Here is a 17,554-nt window from a genome sequence, read left to right on the forward strand (position 1 = left end):
CAGCTGAGTGGAAAAATAACAGTTTCTGAACTTACTTGATTGATTTATTGATTGATTGGTTGATTGATTTATAGATGTATTGATTAGTTAATTGGTTAATTGGTTAATTGATTGGTTGGTTGATTGTTGTTTGCTTGATTGATTGGTTGGGTGATTGGTTGTGTGATTGGTTGTGTGATTGGTTGTGTGATTGGTTTGGTGATTGGTTAATTAATTGGTTGATTGGTTGATTTATTGATTGATTGGTTGATTTATTGATTTGATTGATTGGTCTTGAAAGCGTTGCTGTTATATAAAATATATCTTTGTATTTGTATGAATGCTTCATTATACAGTTATTATAAACAGCACTAACAGACTCCTCCTCTCTCCAGCTGATAGAGATACAGGCAGAGTATCACAGGAAGTCTCTAGAGATTCTGCAGAGTGTCCTGCCTCAGATCAAAGCTCACCAAGGTGAGTCACAGTCACACACTGTGTGTGTGTGTGTGTGTGTGTGTGTGTGTGTGTGTGTGTGTGTGTGTGTGTGTGTGTGTGTGTGTGTGTGTGTGTGTGTGTGTGTGTGTGTGTGTGTGTGTGTGTGTGTGTGTGTGTGTGTGTGTGTGTGTGTGTGTGTGTGTGTGTGTGTCAGAGTGTGTGTCAGAGTGTGTGTGTCAGAGTGTGTGTCAGAGTGTGTCTGACTGGTGACAGTGTGTGTTGTTCACACTGCAAGCGAAAGTGGCCCAAATCTGATTTTGTTTTTACCTCATGACTCAAATCAGCACACATCACATGGAAAATTATCTTTTCAATTCTGATTTGGGCCACTTTCATAATATGTGATGCTGAATCAGATACCGGTCTGATTTTTTTGGCAATGTGACCTCAGTCTGAACAGTCATGTGACTTTCATGTGACTTTTACCTCACACTCTAGATTGGTCACCATTTTTACATCCATTTCTCTATTGTTCATTTGCGAGCGTGACCATTATAATATTAGATATTAGAATCTTAGATATTTTTTGTCCTGCAGTGTGAATGTGGCCGCGTGGTTCTAGCAGCCGCGTGGTTCTACCAGCCGTGTGGTTCTACCAGCTGTGTGGTTCTACCAGCCCTGTGGTTCTAGCAGCCAGCCGTGTGGTTCTAGCAGCTGTTGTGTTGCAGATCTCTGGGTGGAGAAGCCGTCCTTCGGCAAGAGTCTGGAGGATCATCTGAACATCAGCGGCAGAGAGATCGCCTTCCCCATCGAGGCCTGTGTCACCATGCTGCTGGAGTGTGGCATGCAGGAAGAGGTACACACACAGAGACACAGAGACACACACACACACACACACATTGTGATTTATCTTTCTTTAAACCACCAATCAGTGTGAGAATCCTGAGTATCCAGAGTATTGGAATCTTTATTTAGATGTTTTTTGCCCAGTGCCCAGAGATTTTTTAAATAAACCTATTCTTTCATTCATCTAATACCCTGGATCTGGTTTTGGATTTGTTGGACGTGTTGAAGATACTACCTGGTTTGCTAACAAAAAGCCAATACACGCCCACATGCACTACCTACACGCCACCCACATGCACTACCTACACGCCACCCACATAATGAAAGACCCTCACCACCCCAATAACAGCCTGTTTCAGCTGCTGAGGTCAGGCAGACGCCTGCGAACCCCAGCTACTAGGACAGAGCGGCTTAGGCTCAGCTTCTTCCCCCAGGCCATCAGAGCCATGAACAATGAACATTGAGTGCTCAGAACATTGAACTATCCACACACAAGCACACATGAACACACACACGACACGCACGCTGTGCACGCTCACACACGAGCAGCCACTTAACACTTTAACATGAGCGGGCACACACTCATGTCGCACACACGCACACTTATGGCCAAAGGAAAGGACACTTTAAATTAGAATAACAGGAACAGTGTATTGCACTACCAAAGCTAACTAGCATGTCCCATATGCTCTGTAAATAACTATGTACAGATACCGAGATGTCACTCCATGTTACCTGCTACCTGTTTACTGCACAATGTTGTTTTTTCATTTTTTGATTCTATTATATGTTGTACCACTGTATTGCACATCGTTGCGGGCAAGACCACCCGCATTTCATTGTATACCTGTATGCCGTGACAATTAAAACTCTTGACTTGACTTGACATGCACTACCTACACGCCACCCACATGCACTACCTACCTACACACCACCCACATGCACTACCTACACGCCACCCACATGCACTACCTACACGCCACCCACATGCACTACCTACACACCACCCACATGCACTACCTACACGCCACCCACATGCACTATCTACACGCCACCCACATGCACTACCTACACGCCACCCACATGCACTACCTACACACCACCCACATGCACTACCTACACGCCACCCACATGCACTACCTACACACCACCCACATGCACTACCTACACGCCACCCACATGCACTACCTACACACCACCCACATGCACTACCTACACGCCACCCACATGCACTACCTACACGCCACCCACATGCACTACCTACACGCCACCCACATGCACTACCTACACACCACCCACATGCACGACCTACACACCACCCACATGCACTACCTACACACCACCCACATGCACGACCTACACACCACCCACATGCACTATCTACACGCCACCCACATGTACTACCTACACACCACCCACATGCACTACCTACACACCACCCACATGCACTACCTACACACCACCCACATGCACTACCTACACGCCACCCACATGCACTACCTACACACCACCCACATGCACTACCTACACGCCACCCACATGCACTACCTACACGCCACCCACATGCACTACCTACCTACACGCCACCCACATGCACTACCTACCTACACGCCACCCACATGCACTACCTACACGCCACCCACATGCACTACCTACACGCCACCCACATGCACTACCTACACACCACCCACATGCACTACCTACACACCACCCACATGCACTACCTACACACCACCCACATGCACTACCTACCTACACACGACCCACATGCACTACCTACACACCACCCACATGCACTACCTACACACCACCCACATGCACTACCTACACGCCACCCACATGCACTACCTACACACCACCCACATGCACTACCTACACACCACCCACATGCACTACCTACACGCCACCCACATGTACTACCTACACGCCACCCACATGCACTACCTACACGCCACCCACATGCACTACCTACCTACACACCACCCACATGCACTACCTACACGCCACCCACATGCACTACCTACACGCCACCCACATGCACTACCTACCTACACGCCACCCACATGCACTACCTACACGCCACCCACATGCACTGCCTACACGCCACCCACATGCACTACCTACACACCACCCACATGCACTACCTACACACCACCCACATGCACTACCTACATGCCACCCACATGCACTACCTACCAGTGGAGGTTTCTCTATGACAACACGTGAAACACAAATTCACTCATAATTCATAATTATTATTAATTTACATATACCTATATATATATAAAAAAAAAATATATATATATATATATATATTTTTTTTAAATTATTATTATTATTTTTTTTTATTATAAATGTTTTCCTCTGTAAAAAAAATGCCAGTGAATTTTTTTTCTTCAAAAATGGCCAAAATTGACAGCTCTGAGCAGGCCTGCACTGCAGTATTGCCTGCAGTAATTATTCGTGAAGAAAACTTCACAGGTGTGACCCATTGTTAAATAAATAATAAATAACAGCGAATCAAAATAGGCTATTAACTTCATCTAAGAACGGTCTGTGCAGTTAAACTCTTGCCATTGAATGGAGGATTGATTGATTGACAGCCCTTGACATCCAATACACGGAGGTTGAATATGATTGGCAGCCTTGCAAATCCAATCAGAGATTTCTGCATTGCAAAGTCAAAATGGGTCCAGCTGCATGTGAGGAGGATAGGTTTAGCTCGGGCCAATCTCAAGTTTCTCAAGTTTCTTTATTAGTTGTCATACAGAAGTACAGAATACTTTTATACAAAATGTAACATAAAGAAGCATTTTGTATAAAAGTATTCTGTACTTCTGTATGACAACTAATAAAGAAACTTGAGAAACTTGAGATTGGCCCGAGCTAAACCTATCCTCCTCACATGCAGCTGGACCCATTTTGACTATGTGAAAGTTGAGACTATGAGAAAGTTGTTGTTTAGTAGTTAGTAAGCTGTACAGCTATAACAAGTCAGGCTAAATTAAACTTTGCGCCAACATTAGGACCGAAGTATAAACCAGCAACTGAGCAACATGAAGAAGTGGATTTATGCATCTGGATAAAAAAAAAACGTTGTGGATGAAAAAGTAATTAGACTACAGTGCTTGTATGCTAACAGTAGCTAGGCAGCTTAGCCTACATCACAATGATAATCACCAAGCTAACTTACTGTACACACTGTAGGGCTGGGCAATTAATTGAAACAGAATCGCGATATCGATTCATAGACCTATGCAATCTAATTTCTAAGTTATGACTATTTTCTTTTATTAAAAAAAAACGTTTTTTTTTTTTTTTTTTTTATTATTATTTTATCTGGGTTGAACATGATTTGTGGAACTCCCTCTGGTGTTGTGGTCGTGGTATTCACTGACCTTTGGGAAGTATTTCGACATGCACATGGGTATCTTAGTGGTGTAGTGTATCTTGTAGACCAGGCCCATTGCAAGTTGCTGTACTCTGTCGTCTACTCTAAGCCATCCTAGGTTGTCAAAGTGGACAGGGGTGAGGTGGGTTTTAGGAGTAAGGTCAAGCAGTAGTCTGACCAGTTTGTTTTGTGATGTTTGTAATCTTGTTTTTAGTGCCTTTGAGGTGCTTTGGTACCATGAGGTGCAAGCATAGTCGTAGTACCCTTGAATGAGTGCTCCTGTTAGACTTAGAGTCTTCAAGGTATTCTTGTTTACCAGAGAGGAGATCCGGTACAGGAATCTAGTTGACTTAGTTTTATTACATTGGATCCCATTTTGTCACAGGAAAGATTTGCCTCTATAGGATGGAACCCAGGTAGGTAATTTCATCTTTCCTTTTAAGATAAGATAAGATATTCCTTTATTGATCCCCTTGGGGAAATTCAGGCATCATAGCAGCATGGGGGAAGGGGGGGGGTACAGGTAGTGAAAACAACACAAGCAGTGTAAACAAATAGGTCAATATAATTTACTATCTAACTAACTGAAATATACATTATTCATTATTCACAGTATCACAGTATCCACATAAGGTGCAGTATGCATAAGGTAGTGTTATTGTCCTACTTGGGTTCCTATTAGTTCTAGGTCGATGTCTGGCAGCAGTCGCTGCCCACTGTTGTGGAGCCTGATGGCCACTGGTATGAAGGACTGTCCGAGGCGGTTAGTTGAGTGTCGGGGGGGTATGAGTCTGTGGCTTCCTTGTCACCTTCACCTAATATGTTTTGATCTGGTCAGGTGCGCTGTCACCTAAAATGTTTTGATCTGATCAGGTGCGCTGTCACCTAATATGATTTCATCTGGTCAGGTGCGCTGTCACCTAATATGTTTTCATCTGGTCAGGTCCGCTGTCACCTAATGTTAATATGTTTTCATCTGTGTCCACTGACCACTGACACACAGTGGGGGATGTTTTAAAAATATTATTTAATATATAATATAATATAATAATTTGTGCTTCACCTAAAAATTTGGTCAGCAGCCTCCACTGCTACCTACACACCACCCACATGCACTACCTACACGCCACCCACATGCACTACCTACACGCCACCCACATGCACTGCCTACACGCCACCCACATGCACTACCTACTCTCTCAACACTGAGAAACGGAAATCTCATATTGTGTCTGGATATGATGTGAGAGAATTTCACATGTACCAATCCAGCTGGACCTGTTTCAAGAGATTAAAACTGGTTTTTGATCAAATCTTTCAAACGAGCACATTCCTAGAACGAGTGAAATGACCCGGTTTTCTTCCCACGTTTTTCTAAGACAATAACATTTTAAACCTCAAAATTTAATTCCTTGGCGATTTCTTGCAGATGGGGAGTTTTTGTGGGTACAAATCTGTGCAAATATGTGATTAGTAAGCGAGCTAAAGCTCATATTTAGACCAGCAGGCTCCTTCAATATGAATACAGAGTGACTATCCTCTGAACATGTCTCTCTCTCTCTCTCTCCCTCTCTCTCTCTTCCTCTCTCTCTCTCCCTCTCTCTCTCTATTTTCATCTCTCTCTCTCCCTCCCTCTCTCTATTTTCATCTCTCTCTCCCTCCCTCCCTCTCTTTCTCTCTCTCTCTCTCTCTCCCTCTCTCTTCCCTTCTATCCCTCTCTCTCTCTCCCTCTCTCTTTCCCTTCTATCCCTATCTCTATCCCTCTCTCTCCCTCTCTCTCTCTCCCCCCACCCCTCCTCTCCCTCCCTCTCTCTCTATTTCCCTCTCTCGCTCATTCCCCCCTTTTCTCTCTTCCCTCTCTTTCCCCCTCTCTCTCCCTCTCTCCTATTTCCCTCTCTCTTGCTCCTCCCCCCCTCTCTCTCCCTCTCTCTCTCTCTCTCTCTCTCTCTCTCTCTCTCTCTCTCTCTCTCTCTCTCTCTCTCTCTCTCTCTCTCTCTCTCTCTCTCTCCTCTCTCTCTCTCCCCCCACACTCTCCCTCCCTCTCTCTCTTTCCCTCTCTATTCCTCTCTCTCGCTCCTTCCCCCTCTTTCTCTCTTTCCCTCTCTTTCCCCCTCTCTCTCCCTCTCTCTATTTCCCTCTCTCTCTCTCGCTCCTCCCCCCCCCTCTCTCTCTCTCCTCTCTCTCTCGCTCCTCCCCCCCCCCTCTCTCCCTCCCTCTCGCTCCTTCCCCCCCCCCCCTCTCTCTCTCTCTCTCTCTCTCTCTCTCTCTCTCCCCCCCCCTCTCCCCCCCCCCCTCTCTCTCCCCCCCCCCCGCTCTCTCCCCCCCCCCTCTCTCTCTCTCTCTCTCTCTCTCTCTCTCTCTCTCTCTCTCTCCCTCTCTCTCTCTCTCTCTCCCCCCCCCCCCCTCTCTCTCTCTCCCCCCTCTCTCTCTCTCTCTACAGGGCCTGTTCCGAGTAGCTCCCTCCGCCTCCAAGCTGAGAAGCTGAAAGCCTCTCTGGACTGTGGAGTCATGGACGTACAGGAGTACTCTGCAGACCCACACGCCATAGCAGGTGACCTGTCCTCCCACACGGCCCGTCTCCGTAGCAACCACCCCGTTACGCTCTCATCTTTCAGTGCATAAGCATAGAACACTGGTTTACAGGAGAGCGGGGGGTGGGGGGGGGGGGGGGGGCTCTCAATATGAAATACAATGATGCTTTGTCATCGACAAGAGCCCTTTCTGTTTTTGCAGACCTGTCGTTTTGTTTTTCCCAGGCCTTTTTTTCTTTTGCACTAAAAGTAGGTATGCATCCATTAAAAAAGTCTTAAAAAGTATTACATTTATAATTCTCAATTTAAGGCCTAGTTAAAAGCAATTAAAAAGTCTTACATTTAATTTGCACAGGTATAAATTTTTTTTGCAGGGCAGCCCAGCTGTTGGGAGATAAAGGAATATTAAATGTTTACGTATTCAAGTTTTTTTGCAGGGCTTCCGGGAGCTTGGTGCGTCTGGCGAGAGCTTGTATGGAACGAGGCAGAATTTAAATTGGCCATCAGTTCAGTATCGCTATGTGTTGCTGTTTCTTTGCTAGTATGGTCGTGAAAGGAGGTTTCGGAGAGAAAGGGTCATATTTCTACTGTATTCTACTGTATTTGTTGAGACTCAGCTTTCTGTTGATCCCTTAGAAAACACAACACCAACTCGCAATAAATTAGTTAAGACAAGTTTTTGACTTAACTCTCAGAATGTGCTGCTGTTCGTTATAGAGCTTTATTACATGGCGTTTTCACATTCGCCGAATGCTTGCTTGTGATTGGTCAATAGCCCCCCGACAACTGTGGGACAATAATGACCGATGTGCCCAGCTGTTCGCAATCAAGCCCACATCAGTGCAGCAAATCAGACACACCTGCCGCGGCTGCACTGACAGGGGAGTGTGTGTAGATTACAGTGGAGCCAGAACAGAGGCTGCCCGCGATAATAATAATCACTTTATTTGGGCTGACAGAGCCACAGAACAACTGCGATTTGTCAAATGAATTAGGTATATTGTTAGTAAGTTAGCCATGTAATAAGCGGGATAATGTATAGCTTTACTCTGTCATTGTCGCAAAATAATTGACCTTCACTGACGTTTAAAACACCTCGCCGAAGCGGCTCGGTATTTTAAACTACGTGTCGGTCAATTATTTTGCGACAATGACCTCGTAGCTATACATTATCCCTTACTTATATATACATACCGCTCTTCAACAGAGCTAGGATGCATCCATATCAGATCAGTATCAAAGACTAGTACTAATTGTCTTCTGATACCATGAGTCAGAGAGCGAAGAAAAATGGATTATATAACAATATTTTCCAGTGACCCCCAACCTAATGGTTTAGGACAATACTTGGACAGTACTAAGTTTGGTCAGAATTGGTCCTGGCAGTAGAAAGAGGTGGTATTATGGGATGCATCTCTAGCTGAAACAGAGTCCCGTCGTGGTTATTTGGACCATGGCGTAGCAGCGCTTGCAGAGTGATCAGCATGGGTTCTGCCCTACATACTGTCTCCCTCAAGGCTGTGGTTTCTAGCCAAGCAGTCGTGTTGAACACTGAGTCTGGAGGGAGGGGCTGAGGGTCTCATCAGTAGTCTGTGTAGAGAGACCACACCCCCTTCAGGTCTAAGGAGATTATGCTCTCTCTCTCTCTCTCTCTCTCTCTCTCTCTCTCTCTCTCTCTCTCTCTCTGTGTCTCTCCCTCTCTTTCTCTCTCTCTTTCTCTCTCTCTCCCCCCTCTATCTCTCATTCTCCTCTCTCTCCATATCTCTCTTACTCTCTCTCTCTCCCCCATCTATCTATCTCCATCTCTCTATCTTTCTCTCTCTCCCTCTATCTCTATATCTGTCTCTCTCTTACGCTCTCTCTCTCTCTTACTCTCTCTCTCTGTCTCTCTCTCTCACTCTGTCTCTCTCTTACTCTATCTCTCTCACTCTGTCTCTTACTCGCTCTCTCTCTCTCTCTCTCTCTCTCTCATCTCCTCTCTTTCTCTCTCTCTCTCTCTTTTCTCTCTCCTCTCTCCATCTCTCTCTCTCTCTTCACTCTCTCTCTCTCTCTCTCCTCTCTCTAACTCTCTCTCTTACTCTCTCTCTCTCTCTCTCTCTTCTCTCTCCTCTCTCTCTCCCCCCTCTCTCTCTCCCCCTCTCTCTCTCTCTCTCTCTCTTCCCTCTCTCCCTCCTCTCCCCCTCCCTCTCTCTCTCCTCTCTCCCTCTCTCTCTCTCTCTCCCTCTCTCTCTCTCCCCCCCCCTCTCTCTCTCTCCCTCTCTCTCTCTCTCTCTCTCTCTCTCTCCCCCCCTCTCCTCCCCCCCTCCCCCCTCTCTCCCCCCCCTTCTCTCTCTCCTCTCTCTCTCTCTCTCTCTCTCTCCCCCCCCTCCCTCTCTCTCCCCCCTCCCCCCTCTCTCTCTCCTCCTCTCCCCCCTCCCCCTCTCTCTCTCTCTCCCCCTCCCCCCTCTCTCTCTCTCTCTCTCTCTCTCTCAGGGGCTCTGAAATCATACCTCCGTGAGCTCCCCGAGCCTCTGATGACCAGTGAACTTTACGACGAGTGGATCCAGGCGTCCAAGTGAGTGGCCGAGGCCTTGAGAGGCACATTATCTCACGTTACACCCGTCAGCCATGATGACCGACAGAAAGCAGTTCTGTACCCAGAGAGGCTCATATTATACGCAAATTAAAAAAAAGCTGAGAGGAAGCTTTGTGCGAGCAGCAGCCGTTATCACCTCTCGTTGTTCCCTCTTCTGCAGCATCCAGGACATGGACAAGAGACTCAAGCCCTCCTGTCCGCGTGCGAGAGACTTCCCACAGACAACTTGAACAACTTCAGGTCAGTGTCACCGCTATAGGGCTGACCCCTATTAGTCGATTAGTTGACTAATCGGTCGAAAGGAGCCGTAGTCGACTGGCCAACTCTTAGTCAATATATATATTTTTTTATTTATTTTTTTTTAATGTATCATTCTTTCCAAAAGAAAGAGGCCTAGAAGCGTGGCTAACGCTAATGGCACGCATACCAGAGGCTAACTGCCTACGAAAACAGGCACAGAGGCACTGAAAGAGGATTTCACCCGTCTAATGAACATACTAGACACTAAATATCAAGATGTATCCATCAGTGGACCAATTGCATGCTTTTGCAGAGGACAAGAAGCCTTCAGTCGACTCCTTCAGTCGACTCCTTCAGACATTAAGCACCCCCACAGCCCAAATGGATGATACAAAATAAAAAATTTAAAATAATTATTTTTTTTAATAAAAAAAAAGATTTAAAAGAAATTTAAAAGAAATTGTCGACCAATAGTCAACTAACGGCAATTTTGGCCAATCATAGTCGACCATCCAAATCCTTAGTCGGGAACAGCTCTACACCGCTACAAGCCACAGTCCCAATGAAGTTCTCCCTGACCCCAAAAAGCGAACAAAATACATGTTTTGAATGACCCACAAAGGCGGTGTTATCCAATCAGCACGCTGTGTTTTAGTAAATTCCAAAATAATGCAAGTTAAGATAAGATGAGATAGGCGGCACGGTGGTGTAGTGGTGGTTAACACTGTCGCCTCACAGCTAGAAGGTCCAGGGTTCGTTTTCCCCGTTGGGGACCAGGTTGCCGTGTTGCCAGGTACCCAGGTAGGGGGGTATCTCCCGGGCCTTTCTGTGTGAGTTTGCATGTTCTCCCCCCCTGTGCTCGCAAGGGTTTCCCCTCCAGAAAAAGAGATAAACCCAATGGAAAAAAACATGCAGAACAGATCGCTAACGCTGGCGCGTCCCTGACGAAGACGGACAGGAGCATTTGGGTTGGTCCCCGGGCACGACCCCACGCCGCCCGCAGCCCATGTCTGCTCCCGGGATGGGATGGGATGGGTCAAACGCACGCAGAGAGGAAAATTTCATCGGCAAACACCAAAAAATTGCATGTGTGTGTATCTGTGTGTGCCGCCACCATCGCATGTGTGTGTCACTGCATGACGACATGTCAATGTGTGCGATGAATAAAAGACTTCTTCAAAGTCCAGTTCAATAGCGGCCATCAGGCTCCACAACCGCGGGCAGGGACCGCTGCCAGCAGCTGGAGAGCTAGCGGCTGCAGAACCTGAGAACTATTAGGGCCGTCTGACCACTAAGTGTGTCTGACTCTTAACCACCGAAACCTGCACCGACTATAGTGTATAACATGCCAGTTAGGTTACAGACCCTCACCTGCACCACGTATACTGTTTACTTTTCTCATGTTTTTGTATTCAGATTGAATTTTATTGACTATGTTTATGTCTTTCTTTTATTACCCTGCCCATACCTGTACCTCCCCTCCCCCATGCTGCTATGGCACCGAATTTCAATAAAGGAATATCTTATAAGATAAGATAATATAAGATGGATCTTTATTAGTTCCCTTGAGGAATTTCTGGGGGGAGGGGAGGTACAGGCATTGTAATAGAAATAAAATTACAAGACTAAAAAGTATGCTGGGTTCGAGCCCAGCTCTCAGCGTTGCTACCAGCTTGGCTGGTCGTTCATACTAACACAATTGGCAGTATTAGGGGTGGGAAGCTGGTGGGTGGGGATTGGATGTTGTGGACAGCGACTCCTACAGGTCGGTTGCTGCGCCTGTACAGCAGAATCAGGAAGTATCAGGGGCAGCGTGAGCCTCCCACGCGTTACTCCTTGCCACTGAGAGATCGCGCTGTGCAGGTGAAAAGATGCGACGGCTGCTTCCTCGAGTACCGGAGGGGACACGTGATGCAAGGCTTCGTCCACATTGCAGCGGCCTGTGGGAGGCATGGCCTAACAGCGTTCGAGACAGGGGAGGGTAGAATTGGACAATACGAAATTGGGATGGGAGAAAAATAGAAAATGGGAGAAAAAGTAGATAAAAGAAAAAAAATACTAAAAAGTATGGTAAAAGCTACAAATAAAGATAGCAGTCTGATCTGCTGGACAGGTGAGACATACAGTACGTATACTCTATTGATGACATCACAATGCGCCTATTTACAGCCCCCACTTGGTATAATACAAATGTACAAATATATATAGCTGACCTATAAAAGTGACCTTGGTCTCATGGTAGACCTTGGTCTCATTCTAGTGGACTATCATTTATTACCAGTTTGATACACAGTACACTTTATTTTTACACCTCATTTGCAGAGGTTATTCATCATCACGAGGACACGGTGTGACCTTCATGCCCAGACGGTGTCTTCAAACAAGACAGCTCTGTTCTTCTTACTGGATGCTGAGACACATGCAGAGACTGTATCTCCTAGTCTGAGTAGAACAGCCCCGACGTGGAATTAAAACATTCTGCCTATTCGTGAGCTACCTACTACTATAACCACCTAATCATTAGGGGTGGGGGGGGAAATCGATACGTAGTAGTATCGCGATACTTTGCGTGGCGATACTGTATCGATACAGGGACGCCAGGTATCGATATTTAATTATTCATATTATTCATTTTTTTTTGTATACGGAAGTTGCATTGTTCATTTCAATAGCTGTAATAGTACAGTAGTCCACACACACACACACGTGTGCAGTCAGTTCAGTTGGAATATGACTGTAATACAAACAGTTCAGTTTGTCAGGTACATGCAACACAGATTACAGTGTTGACATCTGTCTGCTTGAGAAAATACCATGTTCTGCAATAACAATGATTGAAGTGAGATGAACAGACTGAACTTTATTTTATTAGATAAAACATGTTGACAAAGTTTTACTTTGCAGTTGAAAAAGGTAATACATTTTAAAAAAAATTATTAATAAAAAAACGCAATATTAATATCGCAATACTCAGCGTATCGCGATATATTTAGTATCGCGATACTATCGTATCGTGACGCAAGTATCGCGATAGTATCGTATCGTGAGGTCTCTGGCGATTCCCACCCCTACTAATCATAACTACGAATCATAACTCCCCATCATCTCTCCATCTTCCCTCCGCGATTGAAGCTGATTCAATGGAGGAAATGAATAAGGAAACACAGCTTCCACTCGGATTCCCCCTGTCAGCTTGTGTTATGGAACAAGCAGGTTTCCACATGTTCTGTTGACAGTGTATACTTAATGCTTAATTCAAGAACCGCCGCCACCATCACCGTCCGCGTGCCCAGGCTTCCACAGGGCTGGGCTATAATAACATATTCAGCTGAATGTTTGTACATGACATAAGTGTTCTGGGCCGGCTGGGAGAGATGTGGGCCCACAGTGCTTCAGTCTGTGTGTGTGTGTGTGTGTGTGTGTGTGTGTGTGTGTGTGTGTGTGTGTGTGTGTGTGTGTGTGTGTGTGTGTGTGTGTGTGTGTGTGTGTGTGTGTGTGTGTGTGTGTGTGTGTGTGTGTGTGTGTGTGTGTGTGTGTGTGTGTGTGTGTGTGTGTGTGTGTGTGTGTGTGTGTGTGTGTGTGTGTGTGTGTGTGTGTGTGTGTGTGTGTGTGTGTGTGTGTGTGTGTGTGTGTGTGTGTGTGTGTGTGTGTGTGTGTGTGTGTGTGTGTGTGTGTGTGTGTGTGTGTGTGTGTGTGTGTGTGTGTGTGTGTGTGTGTGTGTGTGTGTGTGTGTGTGTGTGTGTGTGTGTGTGTGTGTGTGTGTGTGTGTGTGTGTGTGTGTGTGTGTGTGTGTGTCGGACCTCTTTGGTAGCGCTCGCTGAAATATTGATAAGCGGCAGCGCTCTGCAGGGATGGTCGTTGTGTGGAGCTTGGCGATATGGTGTGGAAGAGGAAGACGTGGGTTATAGTGTTCCAGCCGTATGGTGTGGAAGAGGAAGACGAGGGTTATAGAGTTCCAGCTGTATGGTATAAAAGAGGAAGACGTGCACTGTAAAAAAGAAATTATAATAAATCACGGGAAATGTACTGTATTGTGTAAATGCCATAAAAATACAGTAAATTACCTTTTATCAAAATATTAACTCATTGGATGCCAGACCTGATGATAGTCGGGTTAACTCGCCATCGCTTGAGCGCCAGACCCGAGTATAGTCGGGTTTTAATCGTTATTTCTTTTATTAGCGATATCTATTCATTTTCATCCATCCAACCTGATGTTATCGTTGGGAATGGGTCTGAGCTCGCAAAAGGGAAAATACCGCCACCTATCGTCTCCCAGATGGTATTGCACATCATTGGAATCCCTCTGGCTGGGGCTGTGCATCAAAAAAAAAAGTCTGGTCCAGGTTTTCCTTCTCTGGCATGCAGTATCGCTATAACACATTGACTAGGGACACTCTGAGCAGCGTGAATGATGTGTTTTGGATATATAACGTTGGATCAATAAACGCGATCAATATTTGGAATGGCGATCAGAAATCAAATCAAATCAAATTTATTTGTAAGGCCCGACAACACACGTTAATGTCCCCATGGGCCGTACATGTCTTCTTTAAACAAGTCAATAAGAAACATAACAATAAGTCAAGAACAGAACAAGAACACCATAAGGTCCAACAAATTTTAAATAAATGCAAATAAATGAAAGAATGCAAGCACTCCCAGACATACCCCACGCGAAGGTAAGGAAAAACTCACTAAAACCTAACAATAGGGAAAAAATTGGATTTGTCTTTTTGCAGGACATCAGATGTGAGGTAAGGACTCTATGTTACCAATCTTGGGTTAATCCGATGTTTCTTTCACAGCGATCACAACGTGTCTGTGTGTGTGTGTGTGTGTGTGTGTGTGTGTGTGTGTGTGTGTGTGTGCGTGCCGTTGGCGCCGACCAAGGCAAGCGATAAGCGATTTTTCAGCCCGCTTCTGTATCGTGCATGAGGACACATATAATATCGATAATCTAGCGTTTATTTGAAAACTATTCATAAATCAAGCGACAAATGGCACGATTTCTAACTAAATACATTGAACTATTTAGTTACTTAAAGAAAATAAAGATTGCTCCCATGCCCTTACAGATACTCAAAATCTGTTGATCAACTTGACAGTTTCCATTCTCATCACTGAACTCTGCTAAGCAATGTGGTCTATACAAACACAAATCTGACACAAACACAAATGTTGTCCCGAGTCCCGACGTAATAAGAAATGCACTGTGCCTAATTGTATCGCCGCTTAGGTTGAAGGAACAGCCTTGATGTTGCCGGAGCGTTTCATTATAACCGTCTTGCAACGTTGTTTAAGATATCAATCGTGCATTGCAACGTTAGAATAGTTAGGATATCAATTGTGCATGAAAGGACTATATTTATATTGTTTGATTGGTATTGATGAGATTCCCTGGCAGATTTGTAAGGTCAAAATCCGTTGATCAACTTGAGTTTCCATTCATTTGCATTCACATCACTGCACTCACCAAAGTCTGCGGTGGTCGAGATGTAACGTTAGTCCAGCCCCTCAAACATTTGCTTTTATCTCATTTCCATTTTGTATATTCTCTCTCCAAGTAGTTGGAAAAAGTGTCCCATCCCATTTGCTGTGTGCCGCCTGGTATCATGCTAACTACTGTAGATCCCTGAAAGCGGGGTGGCGAGTGGCTTCGGATGAATCCTGGTCGTTAACGTTAGACTCCGCTACTAGCTTCGTTGAAGCATGGGCAGTAGATATGATCTTTGAGCCAAAACACAAATTACATTTAACTAAAACGTTCTTTTCTTTGTGCTCAACAAAAGAGAAATAGTGAGAATATCCATGTGAGTAGTGGCCCGTGGGCGCCGCCATGACAGTCAAGACTAGAGTAAACAAAACACGCCCACAGCACTGCGTGTCCCCGCAGCCGCAGGTGAAGTGACACACAGACAGGAGTCAGGAGGACTGCGCTGGATCACTAACGCTCGCTAACAATCTACATAAAAATAACGCAGTAACGAACCATTCAGTAACGGTAACTGCGTTACTGAATTTCAAAAGTAATGCGTTAGAGTACTAGTTACTGCCAAAATTACTGTAACGCGTTAGTCCCAACACTGTTGATAAGCGACAGGTGTATTAGACCCATAGCCATAATTTAAGATATATTTTAAGCACTCGCAAATCTCCCACTCCTCCCATTGATTAAAGTGGTGGCGCTCTACCGCCCTCTGGCGCACTTAAGCGGTGGCGTCCAATGAGTTAACCATTAACCAAAGGTTGTAATCTGTAAATGTATTTGATTTTACTGTCATTTGACAGTAAGTATTTGGCAACCTCTTGCTGCCAGACATTTACAGTTTTTTTTACAGTTTTCTTTTTTACAGTGTGGGTTATAGAGTTCCAGCTCGGTGGATATCAGCCGTATAGTATAAAAGAGGAAGATGTGGGTTATATAGTTCCAGGTCATGTTGTTGTTGTTTGATTTAGATTTGCACTGTCATAATAATAATAATAATAATAACTTTATTTATATAGCACCTTTCATACAGGAATTGCAGCTCAAAGTGCTTCACAGCAAATAGCATAAAATGAACATACAGTAGGCATAAAATGTGCATACAGTTGTGACAGAATAAATGCAATGCATAGAGTGCAGACATAAGAATAGGCATAAAATAGACAATAAAAAGTAGTGCAACCCCGCTAAGGTATCTGTCTTGTTTGATTTTGAGTTGCACTGTCTTGTTTGATTTAGATTTGCACTGTCTTGTTTGATTTCGCCCTCTTTCAGATACCTGATCAAATTCTTAGCGAAACTGACGGAATACCAGGATGCTAACAAGATGACTCCTGGTAATATGGCTATCGTCCTGGGCCCTAATCTGCTGTGGACACACTCTGAAGGGTATGTATTTGTATTTGCATCCCATACAGTTGTATATTTTGGGTAGTGATCGTTCGACCGTTATATCGATTTGCCGATATATCTGTTTATTTATTTGATTTTTTATTTAACCGTTATTCAGGTTAAATTAAGGTCAATTAAGAACACATTCTTATTTACAATGACGGCCTGGCGAGAGGACAAAAGAGCTCTCGAAGGGTAACAGGGAAAGGAGACAAAAAAACTGAATAAAATAAAATTGAAAAGAGACAAGGGAAATAATTTAAACACACATCAAACAAACAACCAAATAAAATTACAAGGTATATAATACATGATGATGAAGCAGAATTATCGATTATTAGTTTAATTACTGTACAGGATTTACCCACCCATCTGGCTGCACGTTAGCTTAGCTTAGCACAATGAATGGAAGCGGACAGTAACGGTTAGCCGTCGGGAGAGGTGTTAGTTGGACAATGCCTAGGCTAACCGGCACTGTCCGCTTCCATTCATTGTGCTAAGCTAGGCTAACGTGCAGCCAGGTAGCTTTCTACTGAACGCACAGAGAGAAAACTGGTGTCTATCTTCTTGTCTCTCTCTCTGAGAAGACGGTAAGCTAATTTCCCAAAATGTTGGCGTGTTTCTTTAACACATGTGTACTACGGTCAGAGACCCCCTTTGTGACTTCCGCTCTC

The 17,554-nt window shown here is 44.9% G+C and overlaps 1 pseudogene across 1 annotated transcript in view; it reads left to right on the forward strand.

The window, feature by feature from the left end:
* Nucleotides 1-17,554, forward strand: part of LOC311240422 (rho GTPase-activating protein 44-like) — a 72,933-nt pseudogene that overhangs the window by 55,043 nt on the left and 336 nt on the right. Inside the window, exons 10-15 of the transcript XR_014621101.1 lie at nucleotides 375-456; nucleotides 1,146-1,273; nucleotides 7,095-7,205; nucleotides 9,658-9,739; nucleotides 9,921-10,000; nucleotides 16,764-16,877. The product of XR_014621101.1 is annotated as a rho GTPase-activating protein 44-like (transcript). The remainder of the gene's footprint in view (nucleotides 1-374; nucleotides 457-1,145; nucleotides 1,274-7,094; nucleotides 7,206-9,657; nucleotides 9,740-9,920; nucleotides 10,001-16,763; nucleotides 16,878-17,554) is intronic.

The sequence above is a fragment of the Notolepis coatsorum genome, assembly GCF_963971535.1.
Source record: "Notolepis coatsorum genome assembly, chromosome: 14".
Lineage (NCBI taxonomy): Eukaryota > Metazoa > Chordata > Actinopteri > Aulopiformes > Paralepididae > Notolepis > Notolepis coatsorum.